The sequence below is a fragment of the Acomys minous genome, assembly GCF_964271855.1.
Source record: "Acomys minous genome assembly, chromosome: 1".
NCBI lineage: Eukaryota > Metazoa > Chordata > Mammalia > Rodentia > Muridae > Acomys > Acomys minous.
The window spans coordinates 178,982,744-179,005,686 of record NC_140483.1 but is presented as its reverse complement, the minus strand read 5'-3'; the positions used below and the strand labels follow the sequence as shown (position 1 = coordinate 179,005,686).

The 22,943-nt window shown below is 40.5% G+C and overlaps 1 long non-coding RNA gene across 1 annotated transcript in view; it reads right to left on the bottom strand.

Moving 5' to 3' along the window:
- Window positions 1–296: 296 nt before the first annotated feature.
- The window catches only part of LOC311593214, a 36,170-nt gene continuing 13,523 nt past the window's right edge, over window positions 297–22,943 (bottom strand). The window contains exons 2-3 of the long non-coding RNA XR_014777615.1: window positions 12,573–12,688; window positions 297–750 (exon numbers count right to left, since the gene is read on the bottom strand). This is a non-coding gene — a long non-coding RNA (uncharacterized lncRNA). The remainder of the gene's footprint in view (window positions 751–12,572; window positions 12,689–22,943) is intronic.

Here is a 22,943-nt window from a genome sequence, read left to right as displayed (position 1 = left end):
GATATAGTTGGAGTTTATTAAGCTATGGAAAAAATTTAATTATAAATTCACAGGAAAAATTATAGTGAGGTGACCCAAGCACAAGAGGACAAAACCCACATGTTCTCTATCACAAGTGGATGCTAATTTTTACTTTAAATGGTGAAAAATATAAACTGAAAAATATTTATTTTTATTATTAATAAAATATTTTCTTTTTATTTTATGTATTTATCATTTTACATTCTGGTCATATCCCCATCCCTCCTCACCTCCCAGTTCCACCCTCCCTTCCTCCTCCCATACCCCTTTCTGTATTCCTCAGAAAAGGGGAGCACCCCCTTTCCCACAGACCCCAGATCATCAAGTCACATCAGGACAGAGCATGTCTTCTTCCTCTGTGGCCTACTAAGGCAACCCTGCCAGGGGGAAGTGATCAAAAAGCTGAGTCCATATCAGAGAATGTCCCATTCCCCATACTAAAGGACCCACATGAAGCTTGAGCTATCCATTGGCGACATCTGTGTAGGGGGCCCAGGTCTCGTCCATGCATGGTCCTTGGTTGATTTCACCAAGTCCCTCAGGGCCCTGGGTCGTTGGTTCTGTTGATCTTCTTATGGACCTTCTGTCACCTCCAGGTCCTTTTTTCCTTTCCCAACTTCTCCACATGACTTTCTATTCTTCACCCAATGTTTGGCTGTGAGTCTCAGCATCTGTTTCGAACTGATGCTGGGTGGAACCTCTCAGAGGACAAATCTGCTAGGCTTCTTTCTGCAAGCATAGCAGAATATGATTAATAGTGTCAAGGGTTGGCTCTTTTCTGGTCTAGCCCCATCTCTTTTGATCTCCCAGTCCCACCTTCCCTCCTTCTCCCCTTCCCCTCTCCCCTGTTCCTCAGAAAAGAGAAGCCTTCCCTTCCCATGCATCCTAGGTCATCAAATCACATCAGTACTGAACACATCCTCTTCCCCAGTGGCCTAGCAAGGCAGTCCCACCAGGGAGAAGTAATAGAAGAGCAGGCAACAGCATCCATGTCATAGGCAGCCCCCGCTCCCCTTACTAGAGGACCCACATGAAGCCTGAGCTGCCCACTGCTACTTTATCCTATCCTGGTATGAAGAAATACTATCACTTCTTTGTAAATTCTGCATTTCTCAGAACCATTTTATCTTTAAATGTGAGGCCATGAAGCATTCCAAGCAGAGTACACAGAGAGACCACAAGGAAAGTGAGATTTGAGAAAAGAAAATACTTTACCTTGTAGCCATATCATTATTCAGATCTCAGAAGGGAAGTTGTTGCCTAGATTCCTGAACTGAGCAACTGAGTAACAGTGGTAATATTATCAGAAATGCATGCAATCATTGGGTTCCTTTATGCTAAAGCATGTATTTTAAAACTTGCAGAAGGGATTTGCTTACATATTCAAGCACAGATACAATGAAGATAACAACGTAAGAGAGCAAATAAATCCTCCTTTTAATTTATTTGAAATGCAGAAATATGAGATTTGGTCAACTAGCCACATTGGAAAGAGGAGCAAATGAAAAGACACACACACACACACACACACACACACACACACACACACACACACACACACCAATTCCATCTTATGTGTGTGTGTATGTGTGTGTGTGTGTGTGTGTGTGTGTGTGTGTGTGTGTGTGTGTGTGTGTGTTTTATTGCTTTGCTTTCTTGCTTTATTTGTTTTGGATATATTTTGTCAATTTTTAAGTGTCATATATCATGCTGCTTTGTAAGTAAAGAAAACAAGAATGATGTTTATATGTTGTCATGTCTTGACATGTCCCCCAAAGCTCCTGTGTCAGAAACTTAAACCTCAAATTTATGTTAGCGATGTTAGGATGGAGCCCTTGGAAAAGCACTGAGATACAATCCTGAGGGTTGGGTAGGAGGGTGGGCGGTTATAATGGCCTTAGTGGCTTCTAAGAGGAAGATAAGTGAACACATTCTCCAGTACCCTGCCTGAGCAAGAGAGCCTTCCCTCACGCTCCCTTTGAGCTTTTCAACCTCTAAAACCAAGCAAGCCTCTACTTCGTCTCCTGTATTTTCATTATAGATAGGAAAACAGATTAAGACATCTACAGATAGCTAAAACTGCAAGCACACCTTTAGGAAATTCTTTCAACTTCCAGGTGAAATCTTACCCCACCTCACTTACTGGAGAAAAGATTTAAGAGAGAGGACTCTGAGCCCTGAGTCTTTATGACTCTACATTTTCTCATTTTGTGGCTCACCTTCCTCACCTCAAACAAGCTGAAATCCTACATGTGCCAAATATCCTCTCGCCTGGCAATGCTTTTCGGAGATAATGAAAACCAAATCAGGCAAGTCGATGATAAGCGTTTCCAACTTCTGCCAGCCAGAGAGAGACCCAAGGTGTTCATTTTCTCAATTACTGTAATGCTCATTTTCTTGTTGGATGGGCAAGGGCTTCTAAGCAAACCTGGAGGCTAATTGTATACATCCTGGCATATACAGTGTGCCCGGAGCCCAGAGGATGCAACTAGCAATTATATTTCACTGATTAATGTGCAATCGTAAATTTACAGGATTGATGGTCCAAAGAGGCTCCCTGCTATGAGAGATAATGAATAGGAAATTGTCAGAATAATTAGCCAAGTCAGACCTTACAAATGTGCCTATAAGTTGAAAGTAACAAAAGGAAAGAAAAAAAGGCCATCATTTACAGATTAAAAGATAAAGTTTATGAGAAGAACAAGGTATTCAAATATTTCTTCCTGCTCCTCTTGGCTTCATTTCTTTTTACCGGTCTCAGTGTCTGAAGAGCAACAGATTCTGTGCTAAACTTCTTAAATCCCTTCAGGGAGGCAGGACTATTCTACCAGCAGCTGTGGGTCCTGCTGCCCTGATGGTCAGTTCTATATGGAATTTGCCTTCCACAGAAATGAGCCACCTTGCTGCTGGTCAAACCACTTTCCAGGGAGAAAGGAGAACAGCCAACAATGGTCAAAACCACACTGGAATGCCCGGACCTCTTTGTGAAATGAGACTCAAGCCAAAAAAGCCAACTTTCTTCAAAGCTTTCTGGGGATGTCGAATCCTGACATTGTTTTCAGGAGTCTGCCTCCTTCCTAATCCTGGCTCCTTCCTGAAGAATAGCCTGCAGCAAGCCTCAGCACTCTGCCTGTAATATGGCTATTTCCCAGTAAACCCAACTTGCTATGGGGATGACAGGATGGCTCTAAAAGAGCCTTCCAAAGAAATGTCCCAACATAGGAACTGCTTCTTCAGTCCAATGTAACTAAAATTTGTGTGTGCCAACTGCTCAGATGGGAACTCCAAATCTTTCTTTTTGTTGTTGTTGTTGTTGTTGTTATTGCTTGATTAGTTGGTTTGGCTGTCTGGTCCGAATTAAATACATAAAGACAAAAATCTTCAAAGGTGAATCTTCTGAATAAATGCATCTTCCTTCAGATTTTCTCTAAAATAAAATGTATGTATGATTTTTTTCAAACTACACCAATGGAAAAACTATTAATTTTCCAAACTAGCAATATTATTGTGCTGCAACTGAGCTATGTGGTTATATATACAGCTTGACTATAGAGTCACGTGGACCCAGAGAAGGAATGAATGAATTTATTCATTGCCTTGGTTTGATGTCTTATTCCCATTTATTAATACAATCAAGACCATTACATCCTCCATTAGAGACCAAGAGAGGCTCACTGTGGGATGCTGGGTAGTACAGATGGGCCATTCTTCAAGTGACAGGTGAATATAGATTCAAATGATGGGGCCTAACCTACATTAAGCATACTCTAAGTCTAAAAGCCCAGGTGATCATAAGTGATATAATTATAGGCTTCTCTAACTAGCTCTTTTAAAATATTCCCCATGTTTTAGATTTCATTTATCTTCCATTCTAGCATTTGTATCTGTCTTAATACTTGATACTACCTTTTTACACCCTGTATCTACTATAAACAGTTTAAGCTGTACTGGTGATTTCATTTATTATCCCATTATTTTTTCATTAGTTTATTTATTTAATCACATTACAGCTTAATTGAAGCCTCCTCCCTTCTCTCCTCCCAGTCCCACCCTCACATCACCGTTCTCCCCCCCCCCCTTCCCTCTTCCCCTTCTCGTCAGAGAGGGGGAGGCCCTTCATGGGCACCCACCCACCCTGGCACATCAAGTCACAGAGGGACTAAGGACACCCTTTTCCACTGAGGCCAGAAGAGGCAGTCCAGCTATAAGAAAGGGATCCAAAGGCAGGAAACAAACCCAGAGACAACCCTTGCTCCAATTGTTAGACGCCCCACCATGTTGACCAAGCTGCACATCTGCTGCATATGTGTAAGGGGCCTAGGTCTATCCCATGTGTGCTCTTTGGTTGGTGGTTCAATCTCTGTGAAGCCCCTGGGCCCAGGTTGGTTTACTCTGTTGGTCTTGTGCTGTCCTTGATCCCTCCTGTCTGCAAGCATAGCAGATGATGGCTGATAGGTCAGCGTATAGCTCTCTCCCATGGGATATTAGCCCATTCTTGATGTTCACTCTCTGGTCACTTATGATCAGCATAATCTTGGGTGAACTATTTATCCTCACAAACCCTCAGTTTCCTCAGAATTGGAAGTCCTCAAGAACTATTGAGAAGACTAATAAAAACTGTGTGAGAAAATGCCTCTGGCAGTCCCTACTGGTTATTTGTTGTCAGCCTGTAGTGATTGACAAGAATTTCTATCCAGAGATTTTTGTTAAAGGAGTATATTCAAGTGATGGAATGATTTAGAACACATTTATATCCCTTGGATCTTGGGTGGTTATATTCCTTTTTACCCAAAGAATATTTTTAAAGGACCTAACTCTCCTTATAATGTCTTGGTTCAGAGCCTCTCACTTCCCCTTCTTCAAAATGATTTTAAAAATTAATTAATTAATAATAATAATAATAATAATAATAATAATAATAATAATAATGAAGCATTTGACGGGTTAAGGATATCTGTGTGAATCTGTAGACCCTAAGTACAAAATGTTCCCTTTGCATGTTGAAGCTTGTGAGGAGGAAAGGGAACTGATGAGAAATGGCAATTGCCCCACTAAGTGCCCAAGTATTTTGTAACCCAAGGATTTAGCAAGTGTGCAAGACCTTAAGCCATTGTTCTAGAAGAAACTCTGTTTACTAAATAATTCTGACTGCTGGGGACATTTACTTTAAAACTGAATTTGCTGAAAAGCCTGGGGCACAATTTTACGGCTGTCCCAAAGCACTGTAATGGGGCAATCAGTGCCTAATGATATAGAAGGGTGCAGCACTAGCCTACATCAAATTGAGAGAAAGGTATTGCTTGAGCTGTTAAGACCACAAAGGCATGCATTTTCCACTGTCAGCATTACAGGGCTCTGTGTGTGTGTGTGTGTGTGTGTGTGTGTGTGTGTGTGTGTGTGTGTGTACAGCAACAAAAACATTTCAGCTAGAAACAACCCACCAATATTTTGAACCAAATGTGTAAAAAGTGGTTAAAATGTCTTGAGTTTTAATATTCCTGAAATGTTCAATTGTGCTCATAAAAGATCTGCATTCAGTGAACTTTCTTTTACCTTTTTTCTCCCGAATTTTCTCTAGTTTGTGCTATGCATGATTTCAGGTTTAGGTATGTTTTGGAGGTTCTAGTTTTAAATTTTCCCCAGGTTTTGGCTTTTTTACTGTACATAGCTGTAAAGTTTAGAAACTTTGGGAAAGCCTTGCTTGAGGTTTTTCTTTTTTTTTTATTTTTATTTATTAATGGATTTTATTTACTATGTGAGTTTTTTCTCATTTTAATTAATTGAACATTTTTATTTTTACATATACATTTATATTATTACACATATATACAATAAACTATCTGTAGCAAGAAGAATCATGGCATGATCAGGAATTATATAAATGTTACATTCTTAGTGTTTTGGTTATTTGTATTTGGCAGCCTTGAAGAAAACATCTTTCCTATCTTGGTGCACCTAAAATTCTGAATGTAAAGCTTGAGGTTTTTGTTTTGCTTTGTTTTGTTTCACTTGAAACAACTGGAGAGGGTTTTTTTGTTGTTGTTGTTTTTTGTTTGTTTGTTTGTTTGTTTTACCACATTACTGGGGAAGTAATGGAATTGCCAGCAAAAGTTCCCTAGTTGGGAGAAGTCTTGTTTGCTTAGGAGAAGACACTGTGCGCTCTACCCCCGTCCCTCATCCCTCAGCTCTATTCATGCCTTTTAAGTGAGGACAGTCCTGATTGGTCAGTGTTCTGGTCTTAAATGGGTTTATAATGCTGCACTTCTGTGATATCCAAGTTATAGGCCATTTTCACAGGCCTATGATACTGTACCTTCCAGCTGGTTCTAACTGGAGCAGAACAGGGCTATTGTCTTGTTTGGGGGTCACTTCCTGGACCAAGGCTAAACTGGGGGCCTGTTTTCTCTCTGTTTTCCTAATCACAGCCTTGCCTTTACATTCCACCTTGTCAGTGCAACAGACCTGTCACCAGGGAGCCAGCCGACTGAAGCCCTCTTCCTCAGTAGCTTCTCTGAGCCAAGCGGAAGGAACACACTGGCCTCGATGTATCATGTGTTACTCTGGCAGGGCTTCCATGCCGTGCCATAAAATAAGAATTACACTTAGGAGTGGTTTTGGCAGAAGGTCTGCATTCCTGGCCCAGGAGACTTGGAGAAAGTAAGACTTTCTGAGGGTAAGGGATAAAAGCCTTGGAGACGGACCTGCTGAAGCATGGGAGAAGCAAACTTGACAAGTAGGTTAAAAACACAGGAACAAAATGTAAGAAGCAGACAAATGACTGCAAATGCCCCCAGAAGGTGAAACAACCAGAAACCACATTATCTCATCTGTTTCAAAGCCTCGCCATCCAGTCCCTTAATTCTTGAGCCCAAGAGTCATCAGCATGCCTGATAGTGTTCTGTTGATTTAGTTACATTTGTCCAGATCTGTTACCGTAAATCACCAACGTCCTGACTTTTGTTTGGTGCAGGGCCTACCTTGAGCAGCAGCCACAAACCCAGAGCCCAGCAGCTCTGAAAACCAAGTGCTGTAAGGGGCTTAAACACTCCTGTTACCTGTGGAAGTTCTTGGGCTAGTATTGTCATTGGGTTGGTGGGTTCTTGGGAGAGTCTTTGGGTAGTGAAAGGTGGAGGTCATAAGACCGCTGTTCCTGTCCACATGGTGAAGGGGAAGTGAGGTCTATTAACAGTGAAGTCGGCACCACTCTTTTAGTTCAGGCAAGAGAAGTCTGTCATAGCAAGAGTGTGTAGTCCTGATTAAATGTGACTCAGGGAAGGACGGATGTCACAGCCCATGATCCTATTCAGTACCTGAGGAGGCAGAGATAGTCTCAGGCCTATAAATAAATAAAAAGTGTTTGGGTCTTCAGCAGACAGTAAATGAAAAGTTGTAATATGTTATGTTTCTCACAGAACGCAGCAAGGTTGAGACTGTGACTGCACATTAAAGTGGATAAGACACCCTGCAGAGGAAGGTTCTGTAAACGCGTTTGCAAGTAGTATTTGATTCCCTGATTGGGCCCAGAATGCATGGCCTGTAAAGACTCAGAAGCCCCTGGAAGGACTTCCAAGGCATTGGTGAGCCTGCCCAGTTTCCAGACTTCTAGAACCTACTTTGGCCAGGGGTTGTCATACCTGGAATGGAGAGATGAGAGTTTGGGCATAAGCAGTCTAGGTTTGGAATCAGAAAGAGGGTTTGACTTATATCATAACTAAGGATATCTCCTATTTTCTTCTTCTAACTTCAATTGCATTTTATAGAAAATGAGTCCTGGGCATGGTAGTTCCTCCAAGACTGCCCCTGAGGTGACAAAAAAAATGTGGTTGCAGATTCTTTTAAAGAGTGGTTTATAATCCCACCATTGTCGCCCATAATAGGACTCCACTTGGTGTGAGTTGTATCTGGACCTTAAATGATCAGAAGGTAGGGGATGCTGGCAGCCCCAAGTGTCCTCCTCTTGGTACCACATTGGCACAACTTACATAGGCTCTATTGTTGTATTAACAAGCACTAGAGTCTCACTGATGGTTGGGCAATAGGGATGCACTAAGAAAGAATAGGAGAGGGGCAAACAGCCGTTTTAAACCCAGCATGCAGTGTGCTGAGGAAGACAAAGTGAGCTTGCTGGTGGGACAGGGATCAGACACCTAGGAATAGGCTCCTCCTATCATACCGTGAGCACAGTCTTGGAGTTTTAAGAAAGTTCCAGAAACTGTTTTATCTCACTCCAAGTGAAACCTTGAGGCCACCCTCATATAAACAGATGAAGGGTGAATTTTCTAAGTAGGGAGCCGGTGCTTTCTTGTCAGGATGAAAACATGAGAAGAGATGTTGGGAAATGGTGGGAAAGTTTGTGGGCACACAGGAAAGAGCTTGATTCAAGGGTTGGGGCCTTGAATCTGTGAGTCTTGGGGAGTGTGTTTACATTACCAAGAGTTTTATAGAATGACAAGCACCCAACCCTGATACTCATCCCCAGTCCCTGACCCCTGATGAACTCACACAGGACAAAGATGGATCAAGAGAAAAAAGTTCTCCAGTGTGTAACTATCATGCTGCTTGTCAGAACCTGAGATGGTCTAATGTCACAGGACAATCCTCAGGAGAGCACAGTCTCGGGGCTGCTGGCTGAGGAGAGGGAAAGAGAAACACAGGAGACTTTGGATTCACCCAACAGTAGCCACTAGAGCTGAGAAAGAGAACTTTTTCCATACAGGATAAACAAACAGTAAGCCCACCCTGTCTCAAGCCCTTAGGTCCCACCAACGTGTTGTGTTGGAAGAAAGACATTACAACTGAAAGGTCCATTAAACAGACTGGGAGACCCTCACCATTTATGGTAACAGGAGATGTCTTTAGGAAGACTGGTCATCTGGATTTCATTAGAGTATTGCCTAGGCCAGATACTGTGGCTCCTGTAACCCAAACGAGTCCTCTGGAGGGTCAGAAGGAGGGAAAAAAAAGTCCCTCAGCAGCCCTTCATGCCACAAGAGGAAGGCCTCACAGCCACACCAAGGTAGCCTGGCCAAAAGGAATCAGGCATCTCTGACCCCACAAGACATGCCGGTGAGAATCCCTAGTGCAGAAGAGAACCCTCTAATAAGACCAGGGATGCACCAGCCTGAAGCCTGTGCTGGGTCTCCAGCCCCAGGGGTTGCCACTTCTAGGATCCTGAGAGATGAAGTTTCTGTTCCTCATGCAGTCTCAGGCAAAAGCATAGTGGGTGGTGGGCGTGTGAAAGATTTAAGCCTTTCGACCAGAAGAGAAACAATGAGCACATGTTCTTCCCTACACAGCAAACAGGACAGAGTGTTGGGAAGGCAGCAAAAGATGAACCACCTCCCAAGAAATGAGTTGTTGGTCCACAGAGCCTACCGGTAGTGTTCTGAGAGGATTTGGTTAGGCAGGCATCCCAGTGCCATGCACTGTACTAGGCACTAAGGATATAGACGTGGCAGCATTTGTTGGTAGCAGAGACAGTCTCTGGCGTTCTTGGCAGTAAGGTTCTCTTTATAACTCTAACATCTATACATCTACACAACCAGCTCCTGTGAAATGAGGTGACTCTTCTGCTAAGCCAATGTGAAATGACCTTTCATGGATGAATTGTTCTTCTGAAAAGTGACAGGAAACAGGTGCAGTAATTCATACAGAGATCATAAAAACAAAAGAACTGTTTTCCTCATGAGAGCAGACTGGCTCTCAAGCATAATTTAGACTAATTTTGGTCAAGAATCCATCTGAGAGAAAGGTGCTTAGCCAGTGAGCCAAATTGAAATGAGGACGAGACCCAGGAAGATATTAGACCATGATGATGACACTCATTGCCAAATATTATATGTTTCAAGTGCTCTTTCAATTTAGCACATATGTATAAAAGAATAAAATAATTTAAAAACATATTGAAGAACTTAGGTTTCCAAATAAAGGATGAAGGGTGTAAGGCAAAGATCTCTGTCGTTATCAACTTAATATCTCAACTCTGTAAGCGTCAGTGTCCTTGAGTGCAAGTTTGACATAGGAACCCGGATGCTTTACTCAAATTACAAAAGCTTTCTGATGAATGAGAAGTGTGAGTTGGCCTGACCTTAGCAGTCTGTTCTTATGAAGCCACACGTATTTGATTCAGATAGTTCAAGGTTCCAAGCCACAGTCCCTATAACTGATTATGGAATTATGCTCAGCCTCAATTCCACTGAGACACACTTCACATGATTCTATTGATGGCTGAGGAAGAAAGGAACGTAATAGTTTTTAAAATGAAATTGGTGTGTTCAGGATGTGAACCTATTCTGAAGGAAAAAGTGGAAACTAAGATCCTCAGTTAAAGACCAAGAAGATGTGTGCTTAGAAACAGGAAATCTAATGCCTCAAACAAACAGGGCTCCCTTTCCTGCCCCTGGCAGGTTATCTGGCAGGAAGCCGCAAGGACACACTGTTCTCCTTACAGGCCATTCTAAAGGCAATAGCCAACTTCTTTGAGAGTCAGATTCTGTTTTATTAATCTGACTATTCAACCAGATTTTGAATACAAAGAATCTTTTTCCTTCATGTGAGTAGAAAAAAAGCTAATATAAGTAGTTGTGCTTCAGTGGGCAGTCCTTGTAGAATCACAGGGTCTCAACAATTGTGGGTTTCTGCCCTTGCCAAGTCCCAGACTCATATAAACAGCACTGAACAGACTCAGTGAGTTCTTTTTTTTTTAATGCATGTGTGTGTGTGTGTGTGTGTGTGTGTGTGTGTGTGTGTGTGTGTGTGTAACAATGATGATCAAAGTAAAGCTGGCCATCATTTTGACAGGGAGTAGGGAGCTACTTCAGAGGAACTAGGGAGAAGACAAAGGAAGGTTAAAAGGAGAGGACATAGGAGGGATTGGAAGAAGGGAGGGAGAGGAATAAAGTGATGCAATAATATGTTAATTAAAATGCTAAAGGTCACATTGAGAAGCTGAATTCTCCTTTAGACTAATCTCTGGAAACTGAGCATCTTGACTTGCAGTTTAGTGTCTGAACTCTCAGGGCAGCAGGAAGGGTGCTGTGGCAAGAACCTTGCAGCGGAGTTTAAACTTCTGTAAGTAAAAGCACCGCCCCAGCCTGCGTCCTGTTGCTGTGATTAGCACCAGGACTGAAGAAACCTGAGGAGGAAAGGGTTGATTTGTCTTACAGGTCCAAATCACAGGCCATCTATGAGGGACGCCAGGACAGGAACTGAAGTAGAGGTCATGGAGGAGTGCTGTTTACTGGATTTCTTCCCATGCCCAGCAACCTTTGTTAAACAACCGAGAGTTGGCTTGGCCCTCCCATTATCAATCATTAATCAATAAAATTCCCCACAGAGTTGCCTATCAGCCAATCTCAAGGAGGCATTTCCTTAACTAAGACTTCCTTTTCCCAGGGATCTCCAGTTTGTGTCAAGGTGACCAAAAAATAAGAGATAGAGAGATGCGTATATAGATGATAGATAGATAGATAGATAGATAGATAGATAGATAGATAGATAGACAGACAGATAGATAGATAGATAGATAGGATGAATCAGTGCAAAACTGTTTCTGGAGAAAAAATCCATTTGTATCATCTGCCTCTCGGGTTAATCTAAAGTACACAAGGAAACTAGTCCTTACCCTGGACTCATTGATAGTGAAGACCTCAGGGTTGTCATGGCTCCTGAAAATACTCTGTATATTTTATATAAGGGGCAAACTGCTAAGAAAACCTACTCTTACCTTGGGTATATTTTTAAAGCCTGACTTTTCTCTGTAATTCCAAGTGATGATGAAGAAATCTGAATTAAACAGGAGCAGGCAGTGTATATATTTGGGTTGTAACCCGCCCCATCCCTCCATTGAGCGTTGGCTACTTGGATTAAATACATAACTGTGGAGATTCACCCTGTGTTTAGGAAGAGTTTTTGAAATTGTTTCTCTGACTGATATGCACTGGTATTTTTGTGATTTTTTTAATTGTATACAAGTTACTGCAACTTTTCTGCGCCATGCAGAAATGAAACATTCTAGGTTAGGAAAAACAGTTCTTTCCCTACTGAGGGAATTTTCTCCTCCACTTTCCCAAGAAATTTCATGGGGTCTGAAAGTTATTGTCATAACTCAGATGTTTGAGATTGGAAAAGAAGAACATTTCATTTTTAACATTGGAGAAAACGGTTCTACAGTCTACCATTTATATACAGAGTGATAGATTGCTGTGGCAATCACAGCAATAATTAATACTACAACTCTGGTACTTCTCCATAGTAAAGCCCTGTTTTTAAGTTATATCTTTATCTTATTTTCACAGAAGCAGTGTGGCATTACCCAGTTACCTATTTTGCAAAAGAGAAAACAGATTCCACCTGTGCTCTAGATGCTCCAGCCTTGGAAAAATGTTCTTACTTAGACTCTTCAATTACCAAGACACATTTCTTCACAGTATTATTAATCAACCACGAGAGGGAGAGAGGGAGGGGGGAAGAGTGAAAAAGAAGAGATGAAAGGGAGAAAGAGAAGCAAAAAGATCTTTCCTATATACAAACGGCACTTCATAATCTCTTACCTGTCTTTAATCCTTGACCCAAACAGTCACGTGCACTGCTTCCTGGATCTCAGCTCTATGCACCGTTCCACTCGCCCCATCATGGCTTCCAATGTGGCCACATTATCAGTGCCCTCCTGGGTAATCAAATAAAGACAGTAAACTGCATGTCTGGTCTCTTTGCAACTTTTCAAGCACATCTTCCCCAAATTTCAAGTTTTGACTTCTGCACTGCCATTCTTATTTAAAATCTGAGAGCCACTTCTGAGGTGATGACCCTTTTTATTCTTCTCTGCCTTTAGATGCTCATGTACCTCAGGAACATGAATCTGCCCTCTTCTCATTTGGCTTTATATTTCTATCTACACATTGAGTAATTGTATCTATTTTAAATTTTTTTGAAAATGCATAAATGGATATAATGTATTTGGATCATGTTTGCCCCTCACTCGCTCCCCTCCAGATCCTCCCAAGCACGCCCCCCACTTTCCCCTCCCAGCATCATGTACTCCTTTTTAAACCCACTGAGTCCACTTAGTGCTGCCCTTCTGTGCATAGATGTGTGGCTTCTAGAACAAGGGTAGCCGATCAGTAGCTTCATTCCTGCAGAAAAGACTCCCCCCACCCGCCAGCAGCCATGGGTTGCCAATAGCTTGGCTAGGGCTGGGTTTTCATAAACATCTTTCCCATCCATGCTGGAGTGCCTCAACTTAATAATAAACAACTTAAGAGTTACCTTTTTTCTTTTGAAATTTCATTCTATTGCTAAGGTCAGTACACCGTATCTCCACGGCCACCTGTGCTACCCCTGGAGCACTCTTTATAGCATCTGAGTCTAAGGAAGCTTTCCCATCAATGCTCCAAATGCTTTGTGTATTCACACGCCTGCTCCTCACAACAACCTCACTCCATAAGTATCACTTTATAGGTGATTAAAATGAGCTTGAGAGAGGCTAGTTAGCATGTATAAAGGAACATAATAGAGAGTTCGGAGTTGGATGTGAATGGAGGATTCAGATAGCTTTGGGACCCCCTTCACCTAGGTATAAAGAAAAATAGTCTTAGCATGGAGAACAGTGCAGAAGATGGCTGGGTGAGTTATATCTTAGCCTACTAACTAAAATACATGGTAAAAAAATTATATCAAAAGTATCTACTAAGTATTTTGAACACTGAAATACATGAAAGCTATTAAGATTTCTTTGGTTCAACATCTCACCCAAGGTAGACAGTGCAGAGAAAGTTAAGTTTTGGTCAACTTTCCCAGTTATGTCCTGCTTCAATATTTCTATTTAACAGACATATGCAGAAGGTCAGAAGCACTAATGGAATAAACTGCACATATTCTGTGAAATAGTTAGAAGCCACACCACCTACCTCATGAAACTAATTATAGAAATAACAACCTAGGATAGCACTACAGTGAAACATGAATGCTTTCTATTCTGTTCGTTTAATTGGGTTAATTAGGCTAGATAGTAAATCTGTATCCAACAAAGAACTTATGCCATGAAAGGAGCAATGTGCTGAAGCCTCTGCAAGGGTTTCTCACATTCCAGTTTTGCATAAGTCATGAAGAGTCAATTAAAGCCCACAGTTAACCAAAAATATAATGAAAGTCCAGAACGTGGGCAACTAAAGCATGAAAGGTAGTCAATGAACCATGTCAAAATTCAGGGGCCAACATTAAGAGAAATTAGAATATAAAAATTTAATTTAAAATATCTAAGAACACTTCCTTTAAAAAGTGGAGAAAGACAAAGATGTCCATTTCATCTCTTACAGTACCGTTGCCCTAAGTCAGAGCAATTTGGAAAAAGAAAGAAAAGGGATTCCAATGGAAAGAAAGAAAATTAAATTAACCCTATTACATTTAACAGCATTTCACATATAAAGAAATCAATCTACTCACTAAAATACTGTTAAAACTGATTTTAAAAAAAGATTCAGTTAATTTTCACACAACACAAAACCAACATGCAAAAACTGAAATTTTTTTTTACAGTAAAATGAACCGGATAGAAAAGGAATAATGAAAGTAATTCCTATTGTAACAGTAGCTACAAGAAATGCTTGCGATTATATAATCAAGGATGTAAATTATCTCTACTTAGAACATCATGAAATCAGTAGGTGAATTCAGTAGCAAGCATGAGGACCTGAGACCGAGCCCCAGAATCCATCTTTAAAAGGCCAGGTTGGAAGCATGCTGGTAATCACAGAACTGGAGACATGGAGACAGGTTTGTCCCTGGACTTCACTGACCCTAGCCTACTTGATGGGCTCCAGGCCAGTGAAAAACGTTGACTCTAAAAAAAAAAGAGAGAAAGAAAGAAAAGGAAAAAGGACATTCACCTAAACAACAACATCTGAGAATTTCCTCTTGTCTCAGAATACACAGGCACACACATGAACATGCACCCCCACAACCACACAGACACACAGATGCACAGACACACACACACACACACACACACACACACACACACACACACACTATCAAGTTCTGGTGAAAAAATTAAATAAAACATTAGAAAATTGAAAGAAGTCCCAACTTCATGGATTAGGAGAGTTAATATTCTTTTTTTTATTATTAATTTATTCTTGTTACATCTCAATGGTTATTCTATCCCTTGTATCCTCCCATTCTTCCCTCCCTCCCATTTTCCCCTTATTCCCCTCCCCTATGACTGTTCCTGAGGGGGATTACCTCCCCCTGTATATGCTCATAGGGTATCAAGTCTCTTCTCGGTAACCTGCTGTCCTTCCTCTGAGTGCCACCAGGTCTCCCCCTCCAGGGGACATGATCAAATATGAGGCACCAGAGTACGTGAGAAAGTCATATCCCACTCTCCACTCAACTGTGGAGAATGTTCTGACCATTGGCTAGATCTGGGTAGGGGTTTAAAGTTTACCGCCTGTATTGTCCTTGGCTGGTGCCTTAGTTTGAGCGGGACCCCTGGGCCCAAATCTGCCTATCATAATGTTCTACTTGTAGGTTTCTAGGACCCTCTGGATCCATCTACTTTGCTATTCTCCCATACTTCTCTCATTTAGAGTCCCATTAGGATGTCCTCCCTTCTGTCCCAGTTTCAGAAAGACTCAAATGGTATATACTCACCTATATCTGCATACTAGCCCAAGGGGCATGTCCCACAAGAGTTAATATTCTTAAAATGTCCAAGCAACTCAAAGTTACTTACAAATGCAACTCAGTCCTCACAAAATACCAGTAGTATTTTGCATAGGAGTAGGAAAAACAATCCTAAAATTCACATAGAATCATAAGTGACCCCCAAGTAATCTGTTTGACTGCTATTTCTGTGCACTGTGAAACTGTCCCTATACATTCAAATGATGATTTCTGTTCCTGCAGATATGATTACAGGACATACTTTGGTATTATCATCGTTATGAAGCATTTTCGGCATGTGTGGAGGTCAGAAGACAACTTTCAGGAGTTGGTTCTCTCTTTCCATCATGTAGGATGGAGGAATCAAACTAACTTCATCAGATTTTGCACCAAGGACCTTTACTCACCGAACCATCTTGCTACCTCTCACACCTTTATGTTTTGAGACAGAATCTCATGTAACTCAGGGTGACTTCATACTCACTGTGTGTCTGAGAAAAGTCTTGAACTCCTGAACCCCATTCTTCTTCCTCCAGAGTGCTGGGGAAACAGGCATCCTACTTGTTACTTAGTTTCTTTATGTCTGTGATTTATAGTGTGGTTATCCTGTGTTGTGGTTAATATCTGCTTATAATGTTAAGCATGTACCATGCCTGTCTTTCTGTGTCTCAATTGCCTCACTCAAAATAATCATTTCTAGTTCTATCCATTTGCCTGAAAATTTTCAAGATTTTCTTGTTTTTAATAGCTAAGTAGTATTTCATTGTGTAAATGTACCACAGTTTCTTTATCCATTCTTTGGTTGAGGGACACGTAGTTGTTTCCAGATTCTGGATATTACTAATAAAGCAGTTATGAACATAGTTGAGCAACTGTCCTTGTGATGTGGTGGAAAATCTTTCGGGTTTGTGCCTAAGAGCAATATAGCTGGGTCTTTAGAGAAACTATTGCCAATTTTCTGAGAAAGTGCCAGATTGATTTCCAAAGTGGTTGTACAAGTTTGCATTCCCACCAGCAATGGAAGAATGTTCCCATTTCTCCACATCCTTGCCAACATGTGCTGTCACTTGAGTTTTTTATCTTGGCCAATTCGAGGAGTATATGGTGGAATCTCATGGTTGTTTTGACTTGCATTTCCCTAATGACTAGGGACAGTGAGCATTTCTTTAAGTGTTTCTCCACCATTTGATATTCCTTTCTTGATAATTCTGTTTAATTCTGTACCCCATTTGTTAATTCGTTTATCTAGTTTGGTGATGTTTAATTTCTTGACTTCTTTATACATTACCCCTTTGTCAGATGTAGGGTTGGTAAAGGTCTTTTCCTAGTCTATAGGCAGTCGTTTTGTTCTGTTGAGTCTTTTGCCTTACAGAGGCTTTTCAGTTTCATGAGGTCCCATTTATTAATTGTTGATCTTAGAGCCTGGGCTGCTGTGTTCTGTTCAGGAAGTTGTCTCCTGTGCCAATGAGCTCAAGGTTTTCATCACTTTCTCTTCTAACAGATTTATTGTGTCTGGTCTTATGTTGAGGTCGTTAATCCACTTGGACTTGAGTTGTGTGTATGGTGATAAATATGGGTCTATTTGCATTTTTCTACATGTAGCTATCCAGTTAGATCAGCACCATTTGTTAAAGATGCTATCCTTTTTTCCATTGTTTTGGCTTCTTTGTCAAAAAAACAAGTGTCCACACGTGTGTGGGTTTATTTCTGGGTCTTCTATTCTATTGCACTGGCCCACCTGGCTGTTTCTATATCAGTTCTGTGCAGTTTTGATTACTGTTGCTCTATAGTACAGCTTGAGATCAGGGATGGAGATTCCTCCAGAAGATCTTTTATTGTATAGGATTGTCTTAGATGTTCTTGGTGTTTTGTTTTTCCATATGAAGTTGAGAATTGATTTTTTTCAAGGACGGTAAATAGTTATGTAGGTATTTTGATAGAGATTGCATTGAATCTGTATATTGCTTTTGGAAAGATGGCCATTTTTACTATGTTAGTTCTACTGATCCATGAGCATGGAAGATCTTTCCATATTCTGATATCTTCTTCAATTTCTTCAGAGACATCATGTTTTTTTCATACAAGTCTTTCACTTGCTTAGTCAGAATTACATCAAGATACTTTATGGGTTTTGTAGCTATTGTGAATGGTGTTGTTTCCCTAATTTCTTTCTCAGCCTGTATGTCTTTTGTACAAAAGAGGGCTACTGATTTTTTTTTTTAGTTGATGTTATATCCAGCCAATTTGCTGAAGGTGTTTCTCAGCTGTAGGAGTTCCTTGGTAGAATTTTTTGGGCCACTTATGTATACTATCATGTCAGCAAATTTAAAATAATTACTAAATTATTTAAATAATTTTAAAACTATTGCTAAAAGTAACAAGGACTGCCAAAGATTTAAAGAAAACTATTGTAGTCTTAGTAGAAATATACATTAGTAGAGCCATTATGAAAAACGGTGTAAAATTTTTTGCAGAAAATTAAAATAGAGCTACCATTAATTCTCATCTCTCACTATCCTCTCTCATTCAGTGTGTGTGTGTGTGTGTGTGTGTGTGTGTGTGTGTGTGTGTGTATTGGAAGCAGTATATCAGAGACCTCTGTATACCCATGTTCACTTCAACATTATTCACAACAGCCAAAACACAGAAGCAACCTAAATTCCCATCAAGCAGAACATAAGTAAAGAAAATGTAATGTGTATACATTGCAAACCTGACACCACTCAACTGCTAAGAAAAGATCCAGCCATTCAAGACAATATGACTGTAACTAGGGGTCCTTGGGTTAAATGAAAAAGAAAAGACCACTACAGAAAGCAGGTATCATGTGACCTCGCTCATATATAAACTTAAAAACGTTAATTTCATAAGAATAGAAGACCAAATGTGAATCGCAGAGACTAGAAGGAGTCGGGAGAAGAGATGTGGGGAAAGATGACAGGTACCAGAACATGCATAGGAACAGAACAGTGAAGTGTTTACAGATAACACTACAGCGCTATATGCCTCAAATATCCAGAAGGAAGAATAGAGAATGCTTTTACTAGGAATAAAGAATAGATGTTTGAAGATAATATATTTAAGCTGATTTAAAGATTATATAATTACGCATCATACAATGTACACGAGTGTCCAAAAATTACATATCATATTGTCAGTGTGTACATTTTGTGTTTTAATTGTCCGCGTTTAACAGGAAAATCAAAGGTGGAGTCAACTCAACCTTGGAATTGAACCCATTGGCAATTTCTGATATTCTCTGTAACCAACAAAACATTTCTTAAAAAGAAAAAATAAAAATAATCTTTTTTGTTTTGCTGCTATTTAGTTGTTTGGGCTTTCAATTTTCTTTTTCTTTTCTTTTCTTCCCCCCCCCCCTTTTTTTTTAACGGCAGGACAAACCTACAGCATCTGTCACTATATTGAACATTACAAAGTAAAAGGGAAGTCCAAGTAGGGGTAGAGCAAGATCTGGAATACTAAGTCTCAAAACCTAATAAAGTCTTTACCCAAATATTAAAACTCTGTCTCTAAGTACTAAGAAACTGGGAGAAATAAATTATAAGGCCTTTCCACTTCAAAAATAATAAGATAACCAGTGGAGCAAAGAATGCACCAGGGGGATGAATGTAATTAAATAGCTGGCTCAAATAATGCACATTTGCAAATCTTAAGAAAAAATCTTTAAATTATTTTGAGCATAAGCTGAGAGTTAATAACATAGTTCAAGTCTCTTCTGGGCATCCCTGAGAGGCTCCTTGGCACCACCTAGTGCCAACCATCACTAAGGACACAACTGCTGCCAAGGAAAATTTAACATCTGTGCTGATTTCTCCTTTTCCTTAGAAAAATAAGCTTCCAGGAGAGGAAATGTAGGCTCCTTCCCCATAATATGATCTGTGAAGAATTTCAGTTCAATATAAATGGCCTCATAAGGACTATATATTCATTAACCTCCCCCTAGAGAAAAAATTCAACATATGCCATTCTTTTAGTACCTCCTTTGTCCCAGACCCTGTATGGTGGACCAGGCTTATCATTATGGTGAAGAAAAATGCATAATCAATACAATAGAGTATAGCAGGTGTTTACTTTCTAAGTGTACTTTTATGAATAATAGAATCTGTCCAAATAGAGAACAACAGAAAACAAAATGACCTGCATAATGAGCAGCCATCCTGGTGGCTTTTCAGGATAATGAGAGAGGGTCTTCCAGGAGTTGAATATGGCAAAGGGGCTCTGAGAGATGTGTTTATTCCAGTTTAACAAGGATGAAGCTAGTCTAGCCTGGTTATAACTTTTCTGTCTCATTTCTCTGTGACTTCGTCTTCATCCTTGTTAAACTGGAATAAAAACAGCATCCTTCATATAGAGTAGCTGCATGGAACATGCATAGAAAATAGCTGTCATGTGCTGCGAGTCCAACCCGAATTGGCTGTGACTGTTTGGACTGGAATTTAATCACTTGGACCAGCATAAAAGGGAACTGAGATATCACTCTGCTTCCAGCATGTTGTGTGGACTCAGCCCAGTTAGCCGGAAATTCATTTATTTTATCTAAAGGCATGATGGGGCACTCACAGGTGACCATTTTTATCCTTGTAGCCCTAATATGAAAAGAAATGATTCTAGAACTTTCTCTTGATCTGAGGTGTGTAATGGTCACTTGTGACTGAGAGTTTCAGTATGAGGAATCCTGTGGTTCCTACAATCTCCTCTCTGTAAGTACAGAGTGGGCTTGGCAGAGTGAACATAAAACGTCACCCAAGGGCCATAAGTCAGCTACTATTTAAGTGGGTCTATGTGCTTGTGCCTCTTACGAATCTTGCTACATTCTTATCTTCTACACCTCAGGAAATTAAGGGTGAAGAGGAGAGAAATAAAGAGGGGAGGGAGAGAAATGACTAAGAGAAAGACAGAATAAATTCATCGTATGCTTATGTCCTAGCACTTTCTATTTATTAAGCCCACTTTATTAACACGTACATCCATGAAACAGCCATATTTTCCTTCACAGTTTAAAATGGGAAATATGAAGGTGAACCCCAGGGAGTTGGAATGTCTTCCCCAGAGCTGCACAGTTGCTAAGTGAGAGGCCGCGCTTCTGCTACACCTTTAGCACTACACTTACTGTCACCCAAAAGCCATCAAGCTTCCCAAGAACCCAAGGAGGATGAGCTTAGCTAGGGTTAGCTTCCCAATCAGATGAGCTACGTTCTAGTATCCTGCCCCCATCTGCCCACTGTTTAAATAGTTATTCTTGCAGGACACTTGAATTTGGCAAGATTCCAAAAATAATCACATATCTGTGTATACGCATTCAGTGGTATCTTAGCTACTGTTCTATTGCTCTGAAGAGACAGCATAACTAAGGCAACCTACAAAGGAAAGCATTTAATTTGGGTCTTGTTCACATTTTTCAGAGGGTTAGTCCATCATCATCATGGCTAGGAGCGTGGCAGAATGGCACTGCAGCATGAGAGTTCGCATCTAATCCACAAGTTGAAGGCAAGGCCAGGGCAGGGAGGTGAGACTGGGCATAGCATTGGCTTTTGAAACCTAGAAGCCTCCGAGAAATCCACATCTCCTAATCCGTCCCAGCCACACATTCAAATTATGAACACATGGAAGCCATTCACATTCAAACCACCACACGTGGTATTTGGATAAAGAAGAGTTAAAATCTCTCCCAGCAATATATGACACAACACACACGGCACAGCCTGACTCTTATCTTTCCAGAATCCTGTGACTTCGGAAGACTGTTAACTGAAATGATTTGTGCCTAAAGAATGTTTATAATCTAAATTTCTGTTGATAACCACTCCCCTTATTTCTGCACTTTTGTCTTGACTCAGCCTTAAGATAAGAACTTTCCTTTAGCCACCAAACTGACATGCCAGTCATTTACTGTGTTTCAGTGGTGATCAAGTATCACTTCTGCTTTAGAAGTTTCACCTGCAGAGTGGGAGGTAAGCTTTTCTCTGGGTAGAGGCTCAGCTGTAAAATATGCAAGATTTCATTTCCTCTACAGCCAAAGAGGCTAGACTTCTGTGCAAGCAAAACACTTTAAAGAAAAGAGTATGGGTCAAAATTCAAGAGAATTATTATTTTTTCATCAAAAAGTGGTTCACTCTATCTCTGTACTATCTTCGTGCATTTCTTTTTCTACTCATAGGTACATATGTTTAGCCTATGTCCATAGCACCCTGGACCAGCCCAGTCTTGTCTGATCTTAGAAGCTAAGCAAGGTCAGGCCTGGTTAGCACTTGAATGGGAGATAAGGTTTACAACATGGGAACCTTTGATGTCTAAAAATCTTCTAAGCTATAAAAATGGAAAGGGAGGCGATGCAACTAAGTATTAAGAGGGAATACTGGGGAGCACAGGCAGCTTTGCAAAAGCTTCAATGTGATCAATTCAAGGACTCCCTTTGTGCATTAAATATAAGATCATTTTCTCTGCTCAGCCAAGTGTGCAGCAAGGCAACGTGATTGGTGAGTACTGCTACACACAGGAGAAATCGCAGATAGACAGAGGTGATCCATAACATGTGGACTTTCAAAGCCAGTTTCTCATCTTGTGCATAACTTGCATGTTTTCTCCTTTCTCACTTCCACTGAAACAGCCTGAGTCACTATTTTGATATAAAATTTACAAAAGAAATGCTGTCTGCAGACACCTGGCTAGCTGAGTCATTGATATTTTTAAACCTAGGGTTTCTTAAACAGAAGTGTTACTTTCTAAAGGCCTGAGTCAGAGGTACTGTAATAGTTCCATTTTCTTACAAAGACAAGAGAAAGGTGTTTAGGGGTTCCCCCTTAGCATCATATAAGCATATTGTCGTGTTACCCTGAGAATCACATATATTATCTCTTAGGTTACAGATCTGAACACCTAAGTGTGGAGCTGAAATACACTGATTATATTGAATACAGGAGGTATAGCTTCAAGGATCAGGGGGGAATTAGAGACTTACTGATTAAAATAGTTGAGAATAACCAGTTTTTTAGAAAATGGGAAGGCACAACCCACAAAGTAGAAACAGCACACAAATGAGAGCCAAGCCAAATGTCTGATCGATTCTGCTGGATCCCACTAGAATTTTATCACAAAAGCCTAAGAAGGTTTTAGAAAGAGGAGAAACTACTTTTGATTAGAGAACCTTGGAAAGGTACCTCAAAGGCAATGTTTGTGAATCAATAAGACCAAGACCACATACACACAAGCTCAGGTCTGAGAGCAGCAGTAGGAAGGAA